Source organism: Schistocerca cancellata, chromosome 6, assembly GCF_023864275.1.
Source record: "Schistocerca cancellata isolate TAMUIC-IGC-003103 chromosome 6, iqSchCanc2.1, whole genome shotgun sequence".
NCBI lineage: Eukaryota > Metazoa > Arthropoda > Insecta > Orthoptera > Acrididae > Schistocerca > Schistocerca cancellata.
This window is the reverse complement of record NC_064631.1, coordinates 575,292,969-575,317,659: the sequence shown is the minus strand read 5'-3', so window position 1 is coordinate 575,317,659 and position 24,691 is coordinate 575,292,969. Positions and strand designations below refer to the sequence as shown.

Below are 24,691 nucleotides of genomic sequence, written 5' to 3'. Positions count from 1 at the left end.
TGCGAGTAGTATAGTTTATATTGATCTGTTACATAGTTTTCAGAATAGAGAACCTACGTAGTGCCATAAAAATCGGCAATATCTAAAAAATTAAACCGTTTTTCTGTTTCTTTGGTTTCCTAAGGACCCTGAGAGATATGAAACGATGCATTACAGTGTAGTGTATTTACCATTCCATAGCGACCTAAAGATATTTAATGAGATATGTGACTTTCTTTTAAAACAAAAAATTGCTGGCAAGCAGCAGAAGACCTAAGCTTTTGCAGAAAAGTCAGCGGTGGCTCATAACCACAAAGTCCTTCCGAACAGGCCTTGGAGGGCCCAACGGTACCGACCGGCCGCCGTGTCATCCCCAGACCACAGGCGCCACTGGATGCGGATATAGAGGGGCATGTGGTCAGCACACCGCTCTCCCGGCCGTATATCAGTTCACGAGACCGGAGCCTCTACTTTTCAATCAAGTAGCTCCTCAGTTTTCCTCACAAGGGCGAGTGCACCCCGCTTGCCAACAGCGCTCGGCAGATCGGATGGTCACCCATCCAGGTGCTAGCCCAGTCCGACAGCGCTTAACTTAGGTGATCTGACGGGAACCAGTGTTACCACTGCGGCAAGGCCGTTGGCCTCATAGCCACACACCTGCAGTTATCTCGCAGACGGCTCGTTTGAGCATCCGTGTTTATATTTACATCTTCTATCAGCTGGGTATCCGGCGTTGCCTGCGTGTGTATTTATTCAAATTCTGTTAGCCTATCTCCCGCTCTCCCTATCTTGTTAACTACACTCCTGGAAATTGAAATAAGAACACCGTGAATTCATTGTCCCAGGAAGGGGAAACTATTGACACATTCCTGGGGTCAGATACATCACATGATCACACTGACAGAACCACAGGCACATAGACACAGGCAACAGAGCATGCACAATGTCGGCACTAGTACAGTGTATATCCACCTTTCGCAGCAATGCAGGCTGCTATTCTCCCATGGAGACGATCGTAGAGATGCTGGATGTAGTCCTGTGGAACGGCTTGCCATGCCATTTCCACCTGGCGCCTCAATTGGACCAGCGTTCGTGCTGGACGTGCACACCGCGTGAGACGACGCTTCATCCAGTCCCAAACATGCTCAATGGGGGACAGATCCGGAGATCTTGCTGGCCAGGGTAGTTGACTTACACCTTCTAGAGCACGTTGGGTGGCACGGGATACGTGCGGACGTGCATTGTCCTGTTGGAACAGCAAGTTCCCTTGCCGGTCTAGGAATGGTAGAACGATGGGTTCGATGACGGTTTGGATGTACCGTGCACTATTCAGTGTCCCCTCGACGATCACCAGTGGTGTACGGCCAGTGTAGGAGATCGCTCCCCACACCATGATGCCGGGTGTTGGCCCTGTGTGCCTCGGTCGTATGCAGTCCTGATTGTGGCGCTCACCTGCACGGCGCCAAACACGCATACGACCATCATTGGCACCAAGGCAGAAGCGACTCTCATCGCTGAAGACGACACGTCTCCATTCGTCCCTCCATTCACGCCTGTCGCGACACCACTGGAGGCGGGCTGCACGATGTTGGGGCGTGAGCGGAAGACGGCCTAACGGTGTGCGGGACCTTAGCCCAGCTTCATGGAGACGGTTGCGAATGGTCCTCGCCGATACCCCAGGAGCAACAGTGTCCCTAATTTGCTGGGAAGTGGCGGTGCGGTCCCCTACGGCACTGCGTAGGATCCTACGGTCTTGGCGTGCATCCGTGCGTCGCTGCGGTCCGGTCCCAGGTCGACGGGCACGTGCACCTTCCGCCGACCACTGGCGACAACATCGATGTACTGTGGAGACCTCACGCCCCACGTGTTGAGCAATTCGGCGGTACGTCCACCCGGCCTCCCGCATGCCCACTATACGCCCTCGCTCAAAGTCCGTCAACTGCACATACGGTTCACGTCCACGCCGTCGCGGCATGCTACCAGTGTTAAAGACTGCGATGGAGCTCCGTATGCCACGGCAAACTGGCTGACACTGACGGCGGCGGTGCACAAATGCTGCGCAGCTAGCGCCATTCGACGGCCAACACCGCGGTTCCTGGTGTGTCCGCTGTGCCGTGCGTGTGATCATTGCTTGTACAGCCCTCTCGCAGTGTCCGGAGCAAGTATGGTGGGTCTGACACACCGGTGTCAATGTGTACTTTTTTCCATTTCCAGGAGTGTATTTGTGGCTGTCAGAGAAGCGTCATGAGTGTTGAATTTTGATGAAAACGTACATTCCTCTTGCTGTCATGATAAAATTTGCTACCTTTGCCAAAACACAGAAGACTGTAGTCAATGCCTCCTCACTAACACCTTGTTCAGACACAGCTGCGAGAGAATTCAGAAGCAGTGGTTTATCACGTTTTTTTAAGTGAGGACCTGAGAACAAGTAATGTTAATAGCTTATGAAAAAGCACATCCTCGGTGAAAAAATAAATGTGTAATGTCTTCAATTATGCTGTTCCAGAACCCAAAGCATTTCTCATTTCAACAACTATCGATGACCCTTAAAACCACATTCTTTTATCGAAAAAGCCAGTATTTAGTGGACTAAAGTGGTAGATAATGAAGTTTCACATAGAAACTATGAGGCAAAATACTCTACTTTTTGTGTCCCGTCATTTGCCGAAGTTTTGTTCAATACCTCAAACCCTTTATGAAATATGAGGAATGTACAGATATTTCATTCCAGCTTTATCGCTGGCACACCCAATGACAAATGAGTGTATTTATAAGGTCAGTTTTCTCGAGACTGGTGACACGTAGAGACTTCCATCCAAATCTAAAGAAAAATAAAATATGTTAGCTAAATTTCCTACTCAGCAATATAATATGCACCAAACGCAACTTCATAGCGACCGCTGTGTTTCACTGCAAACTTTTTCGAAATTCGCGTAGTGTCTTACTTAACTGCGAATATCACAATAACTATGACCATCAATGAAATTATGGGCACATCATCATGAAGTTGACATACACTCCTGGAAATGGAAAAAAGTACACATTGACACCGGTGTGTCAGACCCACCATACTTGCTCCGGACACTGCGAGAGGGCTGTACAAGCAATGATCACACGCACGGCACAGCGGACACACCAGGAACCGCGGTGTTGGCCGTCGAATGGCGCTAGCTGCGCAGCATTTGTGCACCGCCGCCGTCAGTGTCAGCCAGTTTGCCGTGGCATACGGAGCTCCATCGCAGTCTTTAACACTGGTAGCATGCCGCGACGGCGTGGACGTGAACCGTATGTGCAGTTGACGGACTTTGAGCGAGGGCGTATAGTGGGCATGCGGGAGGCCGGGTGGACGTACCGCCGAATTGCTCAACACGTGGGGCGTGAGGTCTCCACAGTACATCGATGTTGTCGCCAGTGGTCGGCGGAAGGTGCACGTGCCCGTCGACCTGGGACCGGACCGCAGCGACGCACGGATGCACGCCAAGACCGTAGGATCCTACGCAGTGCCGTAGGGGACCGCACCGCCACTTCCCAGCAAATTAGGGACACTGTTGCTCCTGGGGTATCGGCGAGGACCATTCGCAACCGTCTCCATGAAGCTGGGCTACGGTCCCGCACACCGTTAGGCCGTCTTCCGCTCACGCCCCAACATCGTGCAGCCCGCCTCCAGTGATGTCACGACAGGCGTGAATGGAGGGACGAATGGAGACGTGTCGTCTTCAGCGATGAGAGTCGCTTCTGCCTTGGTGCCAATGATGGTCGTATGCGTGTTTGGCGCCGTGCAGGTGAGCGCCACAATCAGGACTGCATACGACCGAGGCACACAGGGCCAACACCCGGCATCATGGTGTGGGGAGCGATCTCCTACACTGGCCGTACACCACTGGTGATCGTCGAGGGGACACTGAATAGTGCACGGTACATCCAAACCGTCATCGAACCCATCGTTCTACCATTCCTAGACCGGCAAGGGAACTTGCTGTTCCAACAGGACAATGCACGTCCGCATGTATCCCGTGCCACCCAACGTGCTCTAGAAGGTGTAAGTCAACTACCCTGGCCAGCAAGATCTCCGGATCTGTCCCCCATTGAGCATGTTTGGGACTGGATGAAGCGTCGTCTCACGCGGTCTGCACGTCCAGCACGAACGCTGGTCCAACTGAGGCGCCAGGTGGAAATGGCATGGCAAGCCGTTCCACAGGACTACATCCAGCATCTCTACGATCGTCTCCATGGGAGAATAGCAGCCTGCATTGCTGCGAAAGGTGGATATACACTGTACTAGTGCCGACATTGTGCATGCTGTGTTGCCTGTGTCTATGTGCCTGTGGTTCTGTCAGTGTGATCATGTGATGTATCTGACCCCAGGAATGTGTCAATAAAGTTTCCCCTTCCTGGGACAATGAATTCACGGTGTTCTTATTTCAATTTCCAGGAGTGTATGAAACTATAAGTAACGCAAAAATGATTGTAGTTTGTGTAAAATCGTTTGAGAAAGATGACAGGGCGTCCGCCTCGATTCTGTCAAAGCAGTGCGTCGCCAACTGGCCGAAAACTGGCAGACAAATGATGTTGGCCTCCTTCCGAATAAACGAATGAACCCGCCCAGTGCTTCTGACGAAAACTGGTCACTGCGCATCGGCCACGGTGTCCTGTGCGGACTCAGACTCTCGCCCACTCCTCAGTGCTCGTCGATTTGATGCCTCCTGCCGGCTGAGTGGCCGGTACATTGTCAGGCTCGAGCGTGTTTGTAAACAGAAGACCGAAACGTCACGTAGTCCCCTTGCTGCAACTTTGCTGAAGTATCCTGAATTTCGAACACTGCTTGTTACAGACTGGGTGGTCACGCTTGTGTACCCATACGGGCTTGATGACGAACTGCTGCAGTAGTTGATTACTGCAAGCAGAGTGATTACAACATCGAGCGTTTGCACTGGCCAATGCCACTACAACTGCATGCCAGCATCCAGCTTAACCGTTTTTTCTTCTTTCTTGTCAACAATGTAAAACATGACTATGCTGCACATGCACATCAGTTACCAGCATAACACACACACACATCTGGCACCTCATTATTCTAAAATTCTCTGTGGCTCGTAGTCATCTCTTCACATTCTCAAACTGGGGAACTATTGTATTGGTACCACTAAAAGCACGTGACTCGCATACGTCACTATTTCCAGACAAATTAAATGAATGGTATCTGGTTTGCAAGAGTAATCTACTCGTCATACATGTTGCTACTACAGTACTACTTGACGGAGAAGTCAATGGACTGTGTGAAATAATTGTCCAACATAGCAGAATATCCGATAACTGGTGGAATATAAATCAAATGACCGTTGGTTATGCAAAAGAAGTTCATGATGCAGTCTTTACTGTTCCATCTGCTGCATCAAGCTCACGCAAACATGTGAACTCATGAGCGGCAGATTCAGAACTTCAGCAGAGTTATGAACAGAGGTGGCGCAGTGGTAAGACTGGGCTCGCACTAGCGAGGACGCGGCGGTTCAAATGCCCCTCCATCCGTCCAGCTTTAGGTTTACAGTGATTTCCCTAAATCGCTTACGTCCAATGCCCCGATGGTTTCTTTGAAAGCATACTGCCGTTTTCCTTCCTCACCTTTCCCCAGCCTGACCTTGTGAGCCGTCTCTAACGACCTCCTGGTCGACGTGCTGTTGGGCTCTAACCTTCCATGGGAAAGGCAAAATAATGTGAACAGTGGTAGTAATGGGATGGTTGTGTTTGATGGTCAACAACGCAGGTAAGGCCCGTGACGCGCTGGACTGCGAGTGTTCAGTACGGATTAGACATCGGTGCTGGTTATTTACGAGTAGTGCACACTTCGTATTTGCATTCAGAGGCCGAGGTCGATGTACAGTGCAAGACCTAACAGAATTACAAAGAGGGCAGATGTGGGGGCCCGATTAGATAGAGCATCAATAACCAAGACGGCCAACTTATTGAACGTTTCAAGAGCAACTGTTTCAACAGTCATGACAGCCTACACAAAACATAGGAAGACATCATCGTGTAAACGTAACAGTGGGAGCAAATCAGAACTAAATGACAGAGATGGTCGTAAGGTGACACGAATTGTGTCAGAAGAGCACAAAACTATGGTGGCTAAAGCGAGCTCAATAGCAATCTTCGAGACCACGTATCTATCTATGCTGTCCGCTGAGAACTCCATAAAGCGAATTTTCATGGACGACCTGCTATACCCAAATCATTAGTGAGAGACGCTCAGTAGCTCGGTACGGGCTTTTGTTGAAGTTTCGAGAACATACCTTCACCGAGGAGTCAAGCAGTATATTGCTCCCTCGTACGTATATATCGCGAAGAGACCATGGGGATACAATCAGAGAGATTAGAGCCCACGCAGAGGCATACCGACAATCTTTCTTTCCACGAACAATACGAGACTGGAATAGAAGGGAGAACCCATAGAGGTACTCAAAGTACCCTCCGCCACACACCGTCAGGTGGCTTGCGGAGTATGGATGTAGATGTAGATGTATTGGAGCGCACACCCCAGAGCAGATTTCCGCCTCCCTCGTCACTACAGGAGTTAGAAGAGGTTCTGATCCAAGAGTGGCATAAAATTCCACTGGAGACTAAACAATCATTATACGCCAGTATTCCAAGAAGAACTGCAGCTGTATTACGGGCAAATGGAGTCCAGCTCCTTATTAATAAACCATTCCCAAGTAAGTACGGGTGTTCACATTACTTTGCCTATCTCCTGTAGCTAATGTATGGAGCTCAAGTATGGGGCGTCCCTTCCCAAAACTTATGCAACGCTCTAATTGTATTGGGAAATGAAACTGCTCGACACACGTCTTATTGTTCTGCCTTACCACTAACTGACTTCCTACTATTCTTCGTAAGTACTAATCACTGTCTAAAAAGTGCAGTCGTCTGCAGTGATGCAACGACAGTGAATTGTTAGTTTAAAACTACCGCACTCGAGAAAATCTATTGGCAGCTAACACTAATTTTCATTTTCGAGACAAAATTGTTGAGACAGTTAAAAAACTCAGTTCCCTTGCAAATAGGCCTACCACGTGTTCCCCACTACAGAGAATCTCTATTTCAAAGTAATAAGATGGTGCGCAACTGACGAAGTATTGGTTAACAGTCCATAGTTTTAAAAATATCCAGAATTTAACTCACCATAAAACTCTTTAACTGAAGAATTAACAATATTGTCAAAATATTTTAACATATTATAGAACACTTCCGTAATGTTCGCAAATGCGTACAAATGTCTCCCAGCAACAAAAACAGTAAAATATGTCGGAAACTGCTTATGGCCGCCTGAAGTGCGCATTCCTTCATATGTTTCTAAGATCGTTCACTTGATTGAAAGACCGACCAGTAAACATGTTTTCGTAGGTACACTTTCTCCTAACCAAAGTATTTTATTCGATTACTGTATTAAAGGCCGTAAAATTTTGAGAAATGTAACATTTTCGGACGTTAAAGCCAGACAAGTAACTCGCTCTAAAGTGTGATTCCCATCGTTTCTGTACCCAATCTATTATTAAAAACTGCTTACTGCCCGTTGTAAGGCTAGTCCAACCAGCCAGATCCTCTTGGCTTCAATAAAATAAATTACTATGGTGTACGAGAGTGGATTGAGAAATGTGGTAAATTTCCTGAAACCAGAGGCAAATTTTGTGAAGCTGTATGACTTTTGGTATGACTTGTGTCAAGGTTTTGTTCATCTTTCCTAACAGTCGTTAAATTTATTTTAAGTGGTAGGTGTTACAAGTTTTGTAGAAATGGATAAATTCTAGTATCGTGTGCTGATATATATTTTTATTCAATATAGTAAACTGCGGTCTCAGGTATAAAGTGCGATGAGTGGAGTTCATGGCGATATAACACTGGCATTCAAGGCTATTTATTGATACACAAACGAATTGGAACACAGTCACACAAAACCACTGCAGCTCCGACACATTCTGGACATCTGAGTGGAGTTTCTCTGCAGGTACGACCGGTATGATTCGTGGTATAGAAGAACAAAATCGTTACATTAAGATCTGTTAGACTGTTTGGATGGCTGGTATTCCATGTCAGTGGGTGTGAATCTCCGTAGAAGGAAAAGGAACGAAATTGTTTACTCTATAAAGAAAAAAAAAAGAACTCGATGGGTAGCATACAAAATTGTATTCCGCAATGTCGAAGTATAACCGGAAAGACAAATAGCACCAACACGTGGCTGTGTGTGAAACTAGAACCAGAAATGCCGCCAAAAGAGTGGGTTACAGCCGATAGTAAATATATGAAACCGTTATGTCGGCTGGAAAAGTGACGGAAATCTGTTCTGCGACGCTCTGGACATTATCTCGGTTTCCCACCTGGCAAAGGGAAAAACAATGGCAAGATTTTATTATGCGACACTACTCAATCGTCCGTACAATGAATTGAATTAGAAGCAAGTATAAGTGAAGCCCCAGAATGATGCACGTCCTGACACAATGGCGGTTACGATGGCGAAACGGTATACGGTAGGCTCCTAAACAATTTTCCAACTAACCTAGTCGCCAGACTTGGTCATACGTGCTCTATTTCTGTATATAATACCTCAAAAATGAATCAAGGGGAAAAATTTCTTAAATGGATGGGATCTTCTGTCATCTGAATGAGTTGGAAACGAATTTATTTTTTAGGTAATAAAAAAAGTTCTGAACTGCGCTTCGACGAAAATGGAGCTTAATTGTAGAAATAAAACTGTGTTCTGTTATTTACTAAGGCTTTTATCCAAACTCATCAATCTACCATCGTCTTTATTCGTACGAGACCATTTTTTTTATTAATGAGAAAAGTGTGCTCACACTGATCATTAACGCACAAGTTTAAGCAAGTATCACGAGTTTAAATCTCTGATATAATCTGTTATAGTTTTCGTTGTCTTCGCGAATGTAATAGTGTTGAATTTTTTACATCCTTGTCCGTGATGCACACATTTCACTTTTCAGTCGTTTCGTGGAATTTGTTGCTGGTACGAATTTTATGATGAGTCCAATGTACTGAGAGTCTCGTCGTTACATGTCTGTGGTTCTTTGGTTCAGCTGTCTGCAGCATGGCAGGTGGGTTGTAGACCCTACATCTATCTCCGTCTTCTTCCGGTCCACGATGTTAATCAGTTCGTGATAACTCCTGTGGAAGGTAGCCAGTGTTGTAACCTGATGTCCTCTATTAAATAAGTCTCTTTCATGAATTCATATGTAAGTCGGGATGGAGCTGTTTTTCCCACTCCTTTCATCCGTTTCATGAACAGCGCCTTGACTTTTTCTATTCTTTTTCATATCGACAATCTTAAGTTTTTCCCATTTGTTTTCTATTCCATACGTTATGTCTGCGCCTCCGCCGCTTTGTATAGTGTCATCGCAACGCTGGTTGATAGATTCGTTGCGTTCGGTATATTGCATCAAGTTTTGATGGCTACAGCTGTTCTTTCCCGAATTTGTTGCTGTTGTCTGTAACGCAGTTCCCAGGTATTTATACCACGATTGAAGTGCAGCTACTCACAGGGGCCCAGTGTGGGCTATGATTACCGTATGGTAGCGACACGTGGTAGATATTCTGATGCGTTAATACAGAATCGATTTATGCTGGAAAAAAAAATTAGTTAAAATTTTGATCACTAGGTGCAAATCTGGCACTGTGAATGCAACAAAGACATACAGAAATGTTGCTATATGTAATGGATTAGGAACGGGACGTGGGCGGGAAAAGCCAAACAAGTGAGACAGACAGCCGGCCTGGGTGGCCGAGAGGTTGTAGGCGCTATAGTTTGGAACCGCGCGACCGCTACGGTCGCAGGTTCGAATACTGCACTGGGCATGGATGTATGTGAAGTCCTTAGGTTAGTTAGGTTTAAGTAGTTCTACGTTCTAGGGCACTGATGACCTCAGAAGTTAAGTCCCATAGTGCTCAGAGCCAGTTGAACCATTTTTTAAGAAAACCATAACGTTGATTTTATTACGCTATTGGCCATTAAAACTGCTACACTACAAAGATGACGTGCTACAGACGCGAAATTTAACCGACAGGAAGAAGATGCTGTGATATGCAAATGATTAGCTTTTCAGAGCATTCACACAAGGTTGGCGCCGGTGGCGACACCTACAACATGCTGACATGAGGAAAGTTTCAAACCGATTTCGCATACACAAACAGCAGTTGACCGCCGTTGCCTGGTGAAACGTTGTCGTGATGCCTCGTGCAAGGAGGAGAAATGCGTACCATCACGTATCCGACTTTGATAAAGATCGGATTGTAGCCTATCGCGACTGCGGTTTATCATATCGCGACATTGCTGCTCCCGTTGGTCGAGATCCAATAACTGTTAGCAGAATATGGAATCGGTGGGTTCAGGAGGATAATACGGAACTCCGTGCTGGATCCCAATGGCCTCGTATCACTAGCAGTCGAGATGACAGGCATCTTATCCGCATGGCTGTAACGGATCGTGCAGCCACGTCTCGATCCCTGAGTCAACAAATGGGGACGTTTGCAAGACAACAACCATCTGCACGAACAGTTCGACGATGTTTGCAGCAGCACGGACTATCAGCTCGGATACCATGGTTGCGGTTACCCTTGACGCTGCATCATAGACAGGAGCGCCTGCGATGGTGTACTCAACGACGAACCTGAGTGCACGAATGGCAAAAAGTCATTTTTTCGGATGAATCCAGATTCTGTTTACAGCATCATGATGGTCGCATCCGTGTTTGGCGATATCGTGGTGAACACACATTGGAAGCGTGTATTCGTCATCGCCATACTGGCGTATCACCCGGCATGATGGTATGGGGTGCCATTGGTTACACGTCTCGGTCACCTCTTGTTCGCATTGACGGCACTTTGAACAGTGGACGTTACATTTCAGATGTGTTACGACCCGTGGCTCTACCCTTCACTCGATCCCTGCGAAACCTTGAATTTCAGCAGGATAATGCACGACCGCATGTTGCAGGTCCTGTACGGGCCTTCCTGGATGCAGACAATGTTCGACTGCTGCCCTGGCCAGCACATTCTCCAGATCTCTCACCAATTGGATACTGCGGTATCGTGTCGAGGCTGCATGGGCAGCTGTACCTATACACGCCATCCAAGCTCTGTTTGACTCAGGCGTATCAAGGCTGTTATTCCGGCCAGAGGTGGTTGTTCTGTGTACTGATTTATCAGGATCTATACACCCAAATTGCGTGAAAATGTAATGACATGTCAGTTCTAGTATAATATATTTTTCCAATGAATACTCGTTTATCATCTGCATTTCTTCTTCGTGTAGCAATTTTAATGGCCAGTAGTGTATTACTTGCGCTAACACACTTAGTCCAATATGAGCACTGAACACGTCGACGAGTTGCTGCACAGCGAAAGATGTGCACCTGGTGGCCAAAACTGAAATTAATCTTTTGCCAGCGTAAATCGGTTAGCCATTAACGCACTACTATATCTACCATGTTTCGTCGCCATACGATAACTACAGCCCACACTGGGCCTTCGCGAATAGCTGCTTTTTAATTACAACCGTCCGGTATTTCGATACTATTTGTAGTGGTTCATCGTATAGAGTCGTAAAATATGGGGGTGATATTTTTCCTGCCTGCCTGAATGTCATGTTAACTACCTTCTCTTGGTTTATTTTTGGATCATTTTGCTTTGCCCAAGTTTCAGGTCTCCGTAGTGCCTTCCATACTTATTGCTGATTCTATGTGATCTTCGTAGAGAAACATTTTTGCTTTTGGGCCTTCCGGTGTTATGTTTATCACATCCGCTGTATAGATGTCGAACAGTTTTGGATTCGTGGGGTCTACTTGGAGAATTTCATTCGTTTATACAATTTCTCTGAGATTTCCAACACTGTCATTTACCTGAATCGAATTTCAGTAAAGCCGTGACTCGAGTGTTCTCACAGCCCAATTATTCGTTCTGCGTGCCATTGTGTTGTAGAAACGTTGCCTGTAGTACGCTTAACTGGAGTGAGCCTGCAGGAGCCGTAATAAGGCGCTTCCTTTGGTGAACAGCAGAGCAGAGAAGTAGACCAAAGCGACGGACGAGTGGCGGAGGCGTGCCAGCCGGCCGGCGGCCACCCGCGGCGCCGATGAGTGGCGTGTCGCAACGCTTCCTGCTTCCCGCCCCCATCCTGGTTCCCTCCTGAGCCTCGCAACACCTCGCTGGTCCAGACGGCCTCGTCAATGTCGTCTCGCGACCTGTGATGTTTGCGCTGTTAATACACAACTGGCCATTAAAATTGCGACACCAAGAAGAAATGCAGATGATAAACGGGTATTCATTGGACAAATATGTAATACTAGAACTGACATGTCATTACATTTTCACGCAATTTGGGTGCATAGATCCTGAGAAATCAGCACAAAGAACAACCACCTCTGGCCGTAATAACAGCCTTGATAGGCCTATGCATTGAGTCAAACAGAGCTTGGATGGCGCATACAGGTACAGCTGCCCATGCAACTTCAACACGATACCACAGTTCATCAAGAGTAGTGACTGGCGATTGTGGCGTGCCAGTTGCTCGGCCACCATTGACCCGACGCTTTCAATTGGTGAGAGATCTGGAGAATGCGCTGGCCAGGGCAGCAGTCGAACATTTTCTGTATCCAGAAAGGCCCGTAAAGGACCTGCAACATGCGGTCGTGCATTATCCTGCTGAAATTCAAGGTTTCGCAGGGATCGAGTGAAGGGTAGAGCCACGGGTCGTAACACATCTGAAATGTAACGTCCAGTGTTCAAAGTGCCGTCAATGCGAACAAGAGGTGACCGAGACGTGTAACCAATGGCACCCCATACCATCACGCCGGGTGATACGCCAGTATGGCGATGACGAATACACGCTTCCAATGTGTGTTCACCGCGATATCGCCAAACACGGATGCGACCATCATGATGCTGTAAACAGAACCTAGATTCATCCGAAAAAATGACGTTTTGCCATTCGTGCACTCAGGTTCGTCGTTGAGTACACCATCGCAGGCGCTCCTGTCTGTGATGCAGCGTCAAGGGTAACCGCAACTATGGTATCCGAGCTGATAGTCCGGGCTGCTGCAAACATCGTCGAACTGTTCGTGCAGATGGTTGTTGTCTTGCAAACGTCCCCATTTGTTGACTCAGGGATCGAGACGTGGCTGCACGATCCGTTACAGCCATGCGAATAATATGCCTGTCATCTCGACTGCTAGTGATACGAGGCCGTTGGGATCCAGCACGGCGTTCCGTATTACCCTCCTGAACCCACCGATTCCATATTCTGCTAACAGTTATTGGATCTCGACCAACGGGAGCAGCAATGTCGCGATATGATAAACCGCAGTCGCGATAGGCTACAATCCGATCTTTATCAAAGTCGGAAACGTGATGGTACGCATTTCTCCTCCTTGCACGAGGCATCACAGCAACGTTTCACCAGGCAACGGCGGTCAACTGCTGTTTGTGTATGAGAAATCGGTTGGAAACTTTCCTCATGTCAGCACGTTGTAGGTGTCGCCACCGGCGCCAACCTTGTGTGAATGCTCTGAAAAGCTAATCATTTGCATATCACAGCATCTTCTTCCTGTCGGTTAAATTTCGCGTCTGTAGCACGTCATCTTCGTGGTGTAGCAATTTTAATGGCCAGTAGTGTACTTGTCAGCAGCGCAAAGTGGGTTCCAAAAGCTTCAAATAAGAGTACAGGGTAGAGCAGAGGAAACGCATGTTTTTCACTATTGAATGGTAAAAATAATGAAAACAAGCATTAATTGATAGATGTTTAAATGCAGTTTTGAAATATACATACTTTAATTAGGTTCAAATGGCTCTGAGCACTATGGCGCTTAACTTCTGAGGTCATCAGTCCCCTACATCTTAGAACTACTTAAACCTAACTAACCTAAGGACATCACACAAATCCATGCCCGAGTCAGGATTCGAACCTACGACCGTAGCAGTCACGCAGTTCCAGACTGTAGCGCCTAGAACCGCTCGGCTATCCCGGCCGGCTAATTAGGTTCGAAAAAAATGTCGTGGAGATGACATCCTTCTTGTTGGATACAAATTTGGATCCTCTCCCGAAAGTTACGCATGGCTCTCTCCAAAATTTCGTTAGGTACGGCTTCAGTTTCACGACGAATGGAATTCTTCAGGTCATCGATTGTGTTGCTTGTTCATGTAGACTTTCGATTTTAAATATCCCCACAAAAAGAAGTCGCATATCGACAAATCAGGTGAGCGAGGGGGCCAGTAAACATCACCATATCTCGAAATAACATGTCCCGGGAACATTTGTCGAACCACTTCCACGGATGCTCTAGTCGTGTGAGCTGTGGCACCATCCTGCTGAAACCATATTTCCCTCAGGTTCACTTGAAGCCTTTCAAGTTCAGGATGAAGAAAGTTGTTTAACATTTTAACGTAGCGCGCTGGTGTCACAGTAACTGCAGTTCCTTCCTCTTCAAAAAAATAGGCTCCAGCAATCCCCATCTTTGAAATGCAGCACCACACTGTTATTTTTAAACTGTGGAGAGGTATTTGGTCTAATTCATGTGGGTTCTCGAGCGCCCAATACCGACAATTTTGAACAATGACGTAACCGTCTACATGAAAATGTGCTTCATAACACATGTAGACCGTAGCATCTGCGTCTTCCGTAAAAATTTCGTCCATTACGCGACAAAGCTCTCAGCGCTGCACAAAATCCCCTTCATTAAGCTGCTGGCCGATCATTAACTTGTACGGGTGAAACTTAAGATCATAATGTAAGATACGGTGAAGCGAGCTACAGCCTGTCGTCTATCATTTCGGACTAGCAAGAACTGCTGTTCTCATTCGGTCTACATTTTCCGAATGTTCCTTTTTCATCACAGATCCACTACTTCTAAACGCTGCAACCCATCGGAGTACAGTATTTCGATCAGGCACTGCACCTCGACGTCCAAATGTAAAATTTTGACGGAAAAGACGTTGTACTGTGACTACGGAATCATTGTTTCTAAAGTACTGCGCGACAACGAAAACACAGGGCTCTACGCTCCAACGATCCGTAGCGACTGAAACTGCATTGTATGCATTGTATGGGCAGTCTGCCAATATTCATTCAAGGTCAATACCCCCTCTCGTCTCCACGTACTAGCGGTTAAAAAAATATGTGTTTCCTCTGCTCTACCCTGTACAATGATTGCGGATGAGTAGAAACTTTTAAGGAAATACATACACCATCTGAACAAAGGACTCAGTACATCCCTATACAATGCAGAACTCACCACTAGATGTCCCGAGAGGCGAACCCGTCAGTACAACAGGAGGCGGTGAGTGTGGCGTTGTCAGTAGAGACCAGAATGTGTCGAGCAGGAGAGGTCGAATGTCACCGGACTGACAAATCCGTCAACCCTTCTAAAACTGTCCAAGTAGACTGCGGTGGTGTGATTGTGAAGTGGAAACGCGAACAAACAACCCCAGCTAAAGCCAAGACCAAGCAGACCTCATGTACTGGCGGACGGGGACCGTCGGGCATTGCCGAGGACGGTTGTAAAAAATAGCATGAAATCACCACTAGGGACCACTCTTGAGTTCCAAAGTGCTACGAGTGTCCAGCCAGCACAACGACTATGCCCAGGATGTTATAAAGAACGGATGCAATGGTCGAGCAGCTCCTCATGAGCGACACAAATCTAAACTCAGTGTTACGCGAGGCTTGAGGCGGTTGCAAAGAGCGGCATCACTGGGCAGTGGATACCTGGAAGTGGCCGAGCGGTTCTAGGCGCTTCAGTCTGGAACCGCGTGACCGCTACGGTCGCAGGTTCGAACCTGCCTCGGGCATGGATGTGTGTGATGTCCTTAGGTTAGTTAGGTTTAAGTAGTTCTAAGTTCTAGGGGACTGATGACCACAGATGTTAAGTCCCATAGTGCTCAGAGCCATTTGAACCATCTGATACCTGGATTCGAGTGACGAATCATACTGTACCCTATGACAATCCATTGATAGGGTTTGGATTGGGTGAAGGCATCGAGAACGTTAGCTGTCATCAGGTGTAGTACCAACGGTGAAGTATACACTATGTGATCAAAAGATCCGGACACCTGGCTCAAAATGACTCACAACTTCGTGGCGCCCTCCATCGGTATTGCTGGATTTCAGTATGGTGTTGACCCACCCTTAGCCTTGATGACAGCTTCCACTCTCGCAGGCATACGTTCAATCACGTGCTGTAAGGTTTCTTGGGGAATGGAGGCCCATTCTTCACGGAGAGCTGCACTGAGGATAGGTATCGATGTAGGTCGGTGAGGCCTGGCACGAAGTCGGCGTTTCAAAACGTCCCAAAGTTGTTCCATAGGATTCATGTCAGGACTCTGTGCAGTCAGTCCATTACAGGGATGTTATTGTCGTTTAACCTCTCCGCCACAGGCCGTGCATTATGAACAGGCGCTCGATCGTGTTGAAAGATGCAACCGCCATCCCTGAAACGCTCTTCAACAGTGGGAAGCAAGTAGGTACTTAAAACATCAATGTAGGCCTGTGCTATGATAGTGCCACGCAAAACAACAAGGGGTGCAAGCCCCCTCCATGAAAAACACGACCACACCATAACACCACCGCCACCGAATTTTACTGTTGGCACTGCACACGCTGGCGGATGACGTTCACCGGGCATTCGCCATACCCACACCCTGCCATCGGATCGCCAAATTGTGTACCGTGATTCATCACTCCATACAACATTTTTCCACTGCGCAATAGTCCAATGTTTACGCTACTTACACCAAGCGAGGCGTCGTTTGGCGTTTACCGGCGTGATGTGTGACTTATGAACAGACGCTCGACCATGAAATCCAAGTTTTCTCACCTCCCGCCTAACTGTCACGGTACTTGCAGTGGATCCTGATGCAATTTGGAATTCCTGTGTGATGGTCTGGATAGATGTCTGCCTATTACACATTACGACCCTCTTCAACTGTCGGCGGTTAACAGACGAGGTCGGGCTGTACGCTTTTGTGCTGTACGTGTCCCTTCACGTTTCCACTTCACTATCAAATCGGAAACAGTGGACCTAGGGATGTTTAGGACTGTGGAAATCTCGCGTACAGACGTATGACACAAGTGACAGCCAACCACCTGACCACGTTCGAAGTCCGTGAGTTCCGCCGAGCGCCCCATTCTGCTCTCCCACGATGTCTAATGACTGCTGAGGTCGCTGATATGGAGTACCTGGCAGTAGGTGGCAGCACGATGTGCCTAATATGTTTTTGGGGGTGTCCTGATAGTTTTGTTCACATAGTGTAGAGGTGTTGTTGTAACGGTAATGGGACTCTTTCCGTGGTTAAGTATGGTCGTCCTACATCGCTGAACAGAATCTAAATGCAGTGAGATATTGACATTTTTTACCACAGTGCGTACTGCGTTCAGCAGTTCGCAGATGATGACTGTGTCAGCGTAACAGTACACCGTGTCATAATGCAGTATCTCTGGGGCAGTGGTGTGTGGACAATAACGTTTCTGAAATGGACTGGCCTGCCCAGAGCCATGACCTGAAAACACTACGGAACACCTTTGAGCTTCGTTAGAAAGTCGACTTCGCTCCGCATTCCAGTCACCAACATCATCATTTCTGGTTTCGGCTGTTGAAGAAGAAAGGGCTGCCATTACTCTGCAGGCATTCACACACATCATTTGAAGTCTCCCCAACAGAGTTCAAGCTGTCAGAAAAGCGAAGGGTAGACACGTCCTATTTTAATGTCCACTACTAGGTTTCCGGAAACCTGTGATCAGACACTGTATAAATACACTCCTGGAAATGGAAAAAAGAACACATTGACACCGGTGTGTCAGACCCACCATACTTGCTCCGGACACTGCGAGAGGGCTGTACAAGCAATGATCACACGCACGGCACAGCGGACACACCAGGAACCGCGGTGTTGGCCGTCGAATGGCGCTAGCTGCGCAGCATTTGTGCACCGCCGCCGTCAGTGTCAGCCAGTTTGCCGTGGCATACGGAGCTCCATCGCAGTCTTTAGCACTGGTAGCATGCCGCGACAGCGTGGACGTGAACCGTATGTGCAGTTGACGGACTTTGAGCGAGGGCGTATAGTGGGCATGCGGGAGGCCGGGTGGACGTACCGCCGAATTGCTCAACACGTGGGGCGTGAGGTCTCCACAGTACATCGATGTTGTCGCCAGTGGTCGGCGGAAGGTGCACGTGCCCGTCGACCTGGGACCGGACCGCAGCGACGCACGGATGCACGCCAAGACCGTAGGATCCTACGCAGTGCCGTAGGGGACCGCACCGCCACTTCCCAGCAAATTAGGGACACTGTTGCTCCTGGGGTATCGGCGAGGACCATTCGCAACCGTCTCCATGAAGCTGGGCTACGGTCCCGCACACCGTTAGGCCGTCTTCCGCTCACGCCCCAACATCGTGCAGCCCGCCTCCAGTGGTGTCGCGACAGGCGTGAATGGAGGGACGAATGGAGAAGTGTCGTCTTCAGCGATGAGAGTCGCTTCTGCCTTGGTGCCAATGATGGTCGTATGCGTGTTTGGCGCCGTGCAGGTGAGCGCCACAATCAGGACTGCATACGACCGAGGCACACAGGGCCAACACCCGGCATCATGGTGTGGGGAGCGATCTCCTACACTGGCCGTACACCACTGGTGATCGTCGAGGGGACACTGAATAGTGCACGGTACATCCAAACCGTCATCGAACCCATCGTTCTACCATTCCTAGACCGGCAAGGGAACTTGCTGTTCCAACAGGACAATGCACGTCCGCATGTATCCCGTGCCACCCAACGTGCTCTAGAAGGTGTAAGTCAACTACCCTGGCCAGCAAGATCTCCGGATCTGTCCCCCATTGAGCATGTTTGGGACTGGATGAAGCGTCGTCTCACGCGGTCTGCACGTCCAGCACGAACGCTGGTCCAACTGAGGCGCCAAGTGGAAATGGCATGGCAAGCCGTTCCACAGGACTACATCCAGCATCTCTACGATCGTCTCCATGGGAGAATAGCAGCCTGCATTGCTGCGAAAGGTGGATATACACTGTACTAGTGCCGACATTGTGCATGCTCTGTTGCCTGTGTCTATGTGCCTCTGGTTCTGTCAGTGTGATCATGTGATGTATCTGACCCCAGGAATGTGTCAATAAAGTTTCCCCTTCCTGGGACAATGAATTCACGGTGTTCTTATTTCAATTTCCAGGAGTGTACAAGGATTTTCAACACATTATACCGAATGAAACGTAATAGCTAGACTGATCAACAATTGTTTTCACTTTCAAGAACAGTATAACTGTTTCTGGAAAATAATTTGTCCCTGAATTCTGAAATTATTTCGACATTCCTGTAGTGGTCTGAATAATGTTGGTTTAGGTAGATGTTTACAGCAACCTGTGTATTATATGCATCTGATAAATTGACGCGCTCTCGCAAGAACACTTCCCAATGAAAATAACAAAAAGCTCTCAGCACACAAAGATACCAAAGAAATTAGTTAGTTAAGAGTAAAGAAAATTAACCTATCGTACCTAAAATATTTGCTTCCCGGTTTCCTGTGATACTTTTCCCCGTCATTGTCGATATAACGCTTTTCCATTTGAGAAATATCATTGTGAAACCTTTCTCTATGTTCTTCACTACCTGTGACCCACGATCATTCAAAAAATATCAATTAAGCGACATGCTACAGCCCGTAAGATGCTACGATCTCATTCATTCTTGTACAATATCGCGATAGTTATCTTCCCTATGACTGGAAAAAAAGAGGTCTTGCAGACATTTCTGAAAGACAGAGCTGCTATTCTTTCAGCATCACTCACCAAATAAAGAAAATATTGATCAGATATTAATTCCCTAATTTGCGCTCCTACAAATGGTATTTCCTTTTTTTGATTTTCTGATCCCTAGGAACCTCTCTCGCAAGTGGCTTAATCTATGTTGACTTTTCTAAGTGGTTTTCACAAAGTTTTTGACGAGATGCAATTTAATGTGTAGCGGAGGTAGATGAACATTTTTGGTGGCATCAAGAGGAACGTTCACCACATTCTTCTGTCCAGGCAGTACTTCATTCAGAGCAAGCCAGTTTTTACCATAACGGTGCTTTTTCCTGTCTCTGTTGTTCCACTCTCACTAAAAGCAGCAGTGCTTTGTGTACCCTAGGTGCATGTCGAGTAGAATTACAAATTTCTGTGAGATCCCCACAGATACGCCATTCGTATTTCTCTTGCTGGATAAGAACGAGTAGCAGTTTAAGTTCTCATATGTCTCGTTCGACAAACTGCATGAGCAATCGGAACAGAAGTAAATTTGTTCCCATGCATGCTCTGCACTATACTCATCTCCACTCACTGTCGCACTCTCAGAAGACAATGGTATTGACAGTTATCCGCTATGATATACAGGCCTTATATCAGACGATAAATTAGGATATTGCACAGATCTCTTTGTGTTGGAGGTGGCTCCATCTATTTTTGTCAGACAAAAATAACAGTCCATTTTGTGGTCTATTGTTTGCCTTCAAATCATGGGAATAGTAAAGGACATTTGATGTGATTCTTTCAACCAGCCAACACTAAAGTAGTGCACGACAAGAAGCATATGTGGAAGCCCAGTTTTAGTTATGGTCGCCTACCTAACATTCGAATAAAGTTCGTTGCATTTCTTTACGAGAGTAAGTCTGCGTTTTTGCTATTTTAGAGTTAACCATTCGCAGATATAACGAAACGAACTGCGCCATCTACACGGACATCTATACGCAACAAACCACTGCGAAGTGCACGTCAGAGGATACGTCCCATTGTACCAGTTCTTAGGGTTGCTTCCCATTCCATTCGCGTATGCAGGGCGTGAAGACTGAATGTTTAAATGCGTCAGTGTGTGCTCTAATTAAGCTAATCTTCCCCTCGCGATCCCTGTGGGATCGATACAAGGAGGGTTGTAGTATATTTCTTGATTCACCACTTAAAGTTCTTTCTAGAAAATTTCTATGTAGCGTTTCACGGAATAGTTTGAGTCTATCTTCAAGCGTTGCCAGTTTAGTTCTTTCAACATCTTCCTGTCAAACAAACCTGTGGCCATTCGTGCTGTCCTCCTCTGTATATGTTCAATATCCTCTGTTCGTCCTGTCTGGTACGGGTGCCATACACTGGAGCAATACTCTAGAATGGGTTGCACGAGTACTTTCTACTCAGTCTCCTTTATACACTCCTGGAAATGGAAAAAAGAACACATTGACACCGGTGTGTCAGACCCACCATACTTGCTCCGGACACTGCGAGAGGGCTGTACAAGCAATGATCACACGCACGGCACAGCGGACACACCAGGAACCGCGGTGTTGGCCGTCGAATGGCGCTAGCTGCGCAGCATTTGTGCACTGCCGCCGTCAGTGTCAGCCAGTTTGCCGTGGCATACGGAGCTCCATCGCAGTCTTTAACACTGGTAGCATGCCGCGACAGCGTGGACGTGAACCGTATGTGCAGTTGACGGACTTTGAGCGAGGGCGTATAGTGGGCATGCGGGAGGCCGGGTGGACGTACCGCCGAATTGCTCAACACGTGGGGCGTGAGGTCTCCACAGTACATCGATGTTGTCGCCAGTGGTCGGCGGAAGGTGCACGTGCCCGTCGACCTGGGACCGGACCGCAGCGACGCACGGATGCACGCCAAGACCGTAGGATCCTACGCAGTGCCGTAGGGGACCGCACCGCCACTTCCCAGCAAATTAGGGACACTGTTGCTCCTGGGGTATCGGCGAGGACCATTCGCAACCGTCTCCATGAAGCTGGGCTACGGTCCCGCACACCGTTAGGCCGTCTTCCGCTCACGCCCCAACATCGTCAGCCCGCCTCCAGTGGTGTCGCGACAGGCGTGAATGGAGGGACGAATGGAGACGTGTCGTCTTCAGCGATGAGAGTCGCTTCTGCCTTGGTGCCAATGATGGTCGTATGCGTGTTTGGCGCCGTGCAGGTGAGCGCCACAATCAGGACTGCATACGACCGAGGCACACAGGGCCAACACCCGGCATCATGGTGTGGGGAGCGATCTCCTACACTGGCCGTACACCACTGGTGATCGTCGAGGGGACACTGAATAGTGCACGGTACATCCAAACCGTCATCGAACCCATCGTTCTACCATTCCTAGACCGGCAAGGGAACTTGCTGTTCCAACAGGACAATGCACGTCCGCATGTATCCCGTGCCACCCAACGTGCTCTAGAAGGTGTAAGTCAACTACCCTGGCCAGCAAGATCTCCGGATATGTCCCCCATTGAGCATGTTTGGGACTGGATGAAGCGTCGTCTCACGCGGTCTGCACGTCCAGCACGAACGCTGGTCCAACTGAGGCGCCAGGTGGAAATGGCATGGCAAGCCGTTCCACAGGACTACATCCAGCATCTCTACGATCGTCTCCATGGGAGAATAGCAGCCTGCATTGCTGCGAAAGGTGGATATACACTGTACTAGTGCCGAAATTGTGCATGCTCTGTTGTCTGTGTCTATGTACCTGTGGTTCTGTCAGTGTGATCATGTGATGTATCTGACCCCAGGAATGTGTCAATAAAGTTTCCCCTTCCTGGGACAATGAATTCACGGTGTTCTTATTTCAATTTCCAGGAGTGTAGATTGATTGCGTTTCCTCACTCTTCTACCAGTCTTCCGCAAACTGCCACCTACACTTCAACCACCACTGAGTATATGTGGTCATTCCCCTGCAAAGTGTTACACCCAGGTATTTATATGAGTTGGCCGATTTCAACAGGGGCTCATTGATATTACAGTCATATATAGAGACAAGATATTTCTTCTTTTGAGTTAACACAAAATACAAACCAATAACATTTACGAACAGCTAATAGTCATTTCTTAAAACTGTCACAACTCTAAGTGATTCTTCGTGTTGAAGCATGACTTCCGGCAGTGCTTCATTTCCTAGAGGTAGGTTTCTGAAATGAGGTTCCTATATGCCAATTCCTTGTAGGTATTTTGATTATTTTTAAACTGTTGAAATGTGCGGGATAGATAATATGCAACGTTCTCCACTCAAATATGCTGGGGGAAGGACGTGTTTTTCTGCTGGGTGCCAGGGCACGTGTGTATGAGAGGAAACGAAAGGTCGGTTGTAGTAGCCAAGGAGGCGTGTCGTGATCCTCAAATACTTCACTGTGCCACTCCCCAGCAGGCTGTCGCCTCATTGTTGAGGTACCGAGTCATGCACAGATGGGAAGACGAGTGGCTCGACTTGATAGACAAAAAACTGCGTCTGGTAAAGTTCAGAACTCGGCCGTGGAGTACCTCTATCCAGCCACGCAGACGGGATGTCATTCTCACTCGTCTTCGCAAAGAACACGGCCCTCTGTCTCATGGCTTCTTCCTTCGGCGTCTAAACTCACCAATATGTGGTGCTTGTGGCGGACAGACTGTATTTTCTATTCAGACAAGCGGGCAGAAGCTAATTTGTCAACCGATTTGTCCTCTATTTTAAATCACAAGGACACGAATGTGGTATGTCTTTTCAAGTTGTTCCCTAAACTTTAAATGCGAACATTTTAGCTTAGGCTTTACCGCGACTGTTACTGATACCGAATGCAACAATAAGTTTACTGTTGGCTCTGGCTCTGAGCACTATGCGACTTAACTAATGAGGTCATCAGTCGCCTAGAACTTAGAACTAACTAAACCTAACTACCCTAAGGACATCACACACATCCATGCCCGAGGCAGGATTCGAACCTGCGACCGTGGCGGTCGCTCGCTTCCAGACTGTAGCGCCTAGAACCGCACGGCCACTCCGGCCGGCCTAAGTTTACTGTTACCAGGGAGTGTTTACTTATATCCACAACGCGTTTCGGATGTTTAATCTGCATCATCATGTGGTTTTACATGTGTTCGTACGACATGTGTGTTTTGTTTTACGACTTTGGGGTAACCAGTGGCACTGCCTGGTGGAGAAACAAAAACACCATTTCAGAATATGTTTTGGAAAGGTTTTTGCCTCAGAACTAAAAGTTTATCCAAATGTCAAAATAAAACAAATAATATAGGATATCTCCAGTGGTCACAGGCGCCTTTTTCTGTCGTAATACATACCATGTAAACTCACACAGTTTGTAAACAAAGATGGTGTCTGGAAACCGATAGGTTCAAAGAACATACAGCAAACCAGAGACATTATCTCGAAGTACGAAGAATAAATATCAAAAGAACACTATTATTTCAGAATAAAATGGCTCTGAGCACTATGGGACTTAACTTCTGAGGTCATCAGTCCCATAGAACTTAGAACTACTTAAACCTAACTAACCTAAGGACATCACACACATCCATGCCAGAGGCAGGATTCGAACCTGCGACCGTAGCGGTCGCGCGGTTCCAGACTGTAGCGCCTAGAACCGCTCGGCCACCTCGGCCAACATATTGCAAACGTTAAGTACAATATTTATGTTGCTAACAGTGGTAGAATTATATACAGGGTGTTACAAAAAGGTACGGCCAAACTTTCAGGAAACATTCCTCACACACAAATAAAGAAAAGATGTTATGTAGACATGTGTCCGGAAACGCTTAATTTCCATGTTAGAGCTCATTTTAGTTTGTTCTTCCACCTACGCTCAATGGAGTACGTTATCATGATTTCATACAGGATACTCTACCTGTGCTGCTAGAACATGTGCCTTTACAAGTACGACACAACATGTG

General features: G+C 47.5%; 1 protein-coding gene and 1 pseudogene across 2 annotated transcripts in view; one reads left to right on the top strand and one right to left on the bottom strand.

Moving 5' to 3' along the window:
- The window catches only part of LOC126088604 (glycerophosphocholine phosphodiesterase GPCPD1-like), a 272,534-nt gene that overhangs the window by 117,645 nt on the left and 130,198 nt on the right, over positions 1 to 24,691 (top strand). The gene's annotated exons all lie outside the window — the stretch shown is intronic.
- Positions 504 to 621, bottom strand: LOC126089619 (5S ribosomal RNA; annotated as a pseudogene).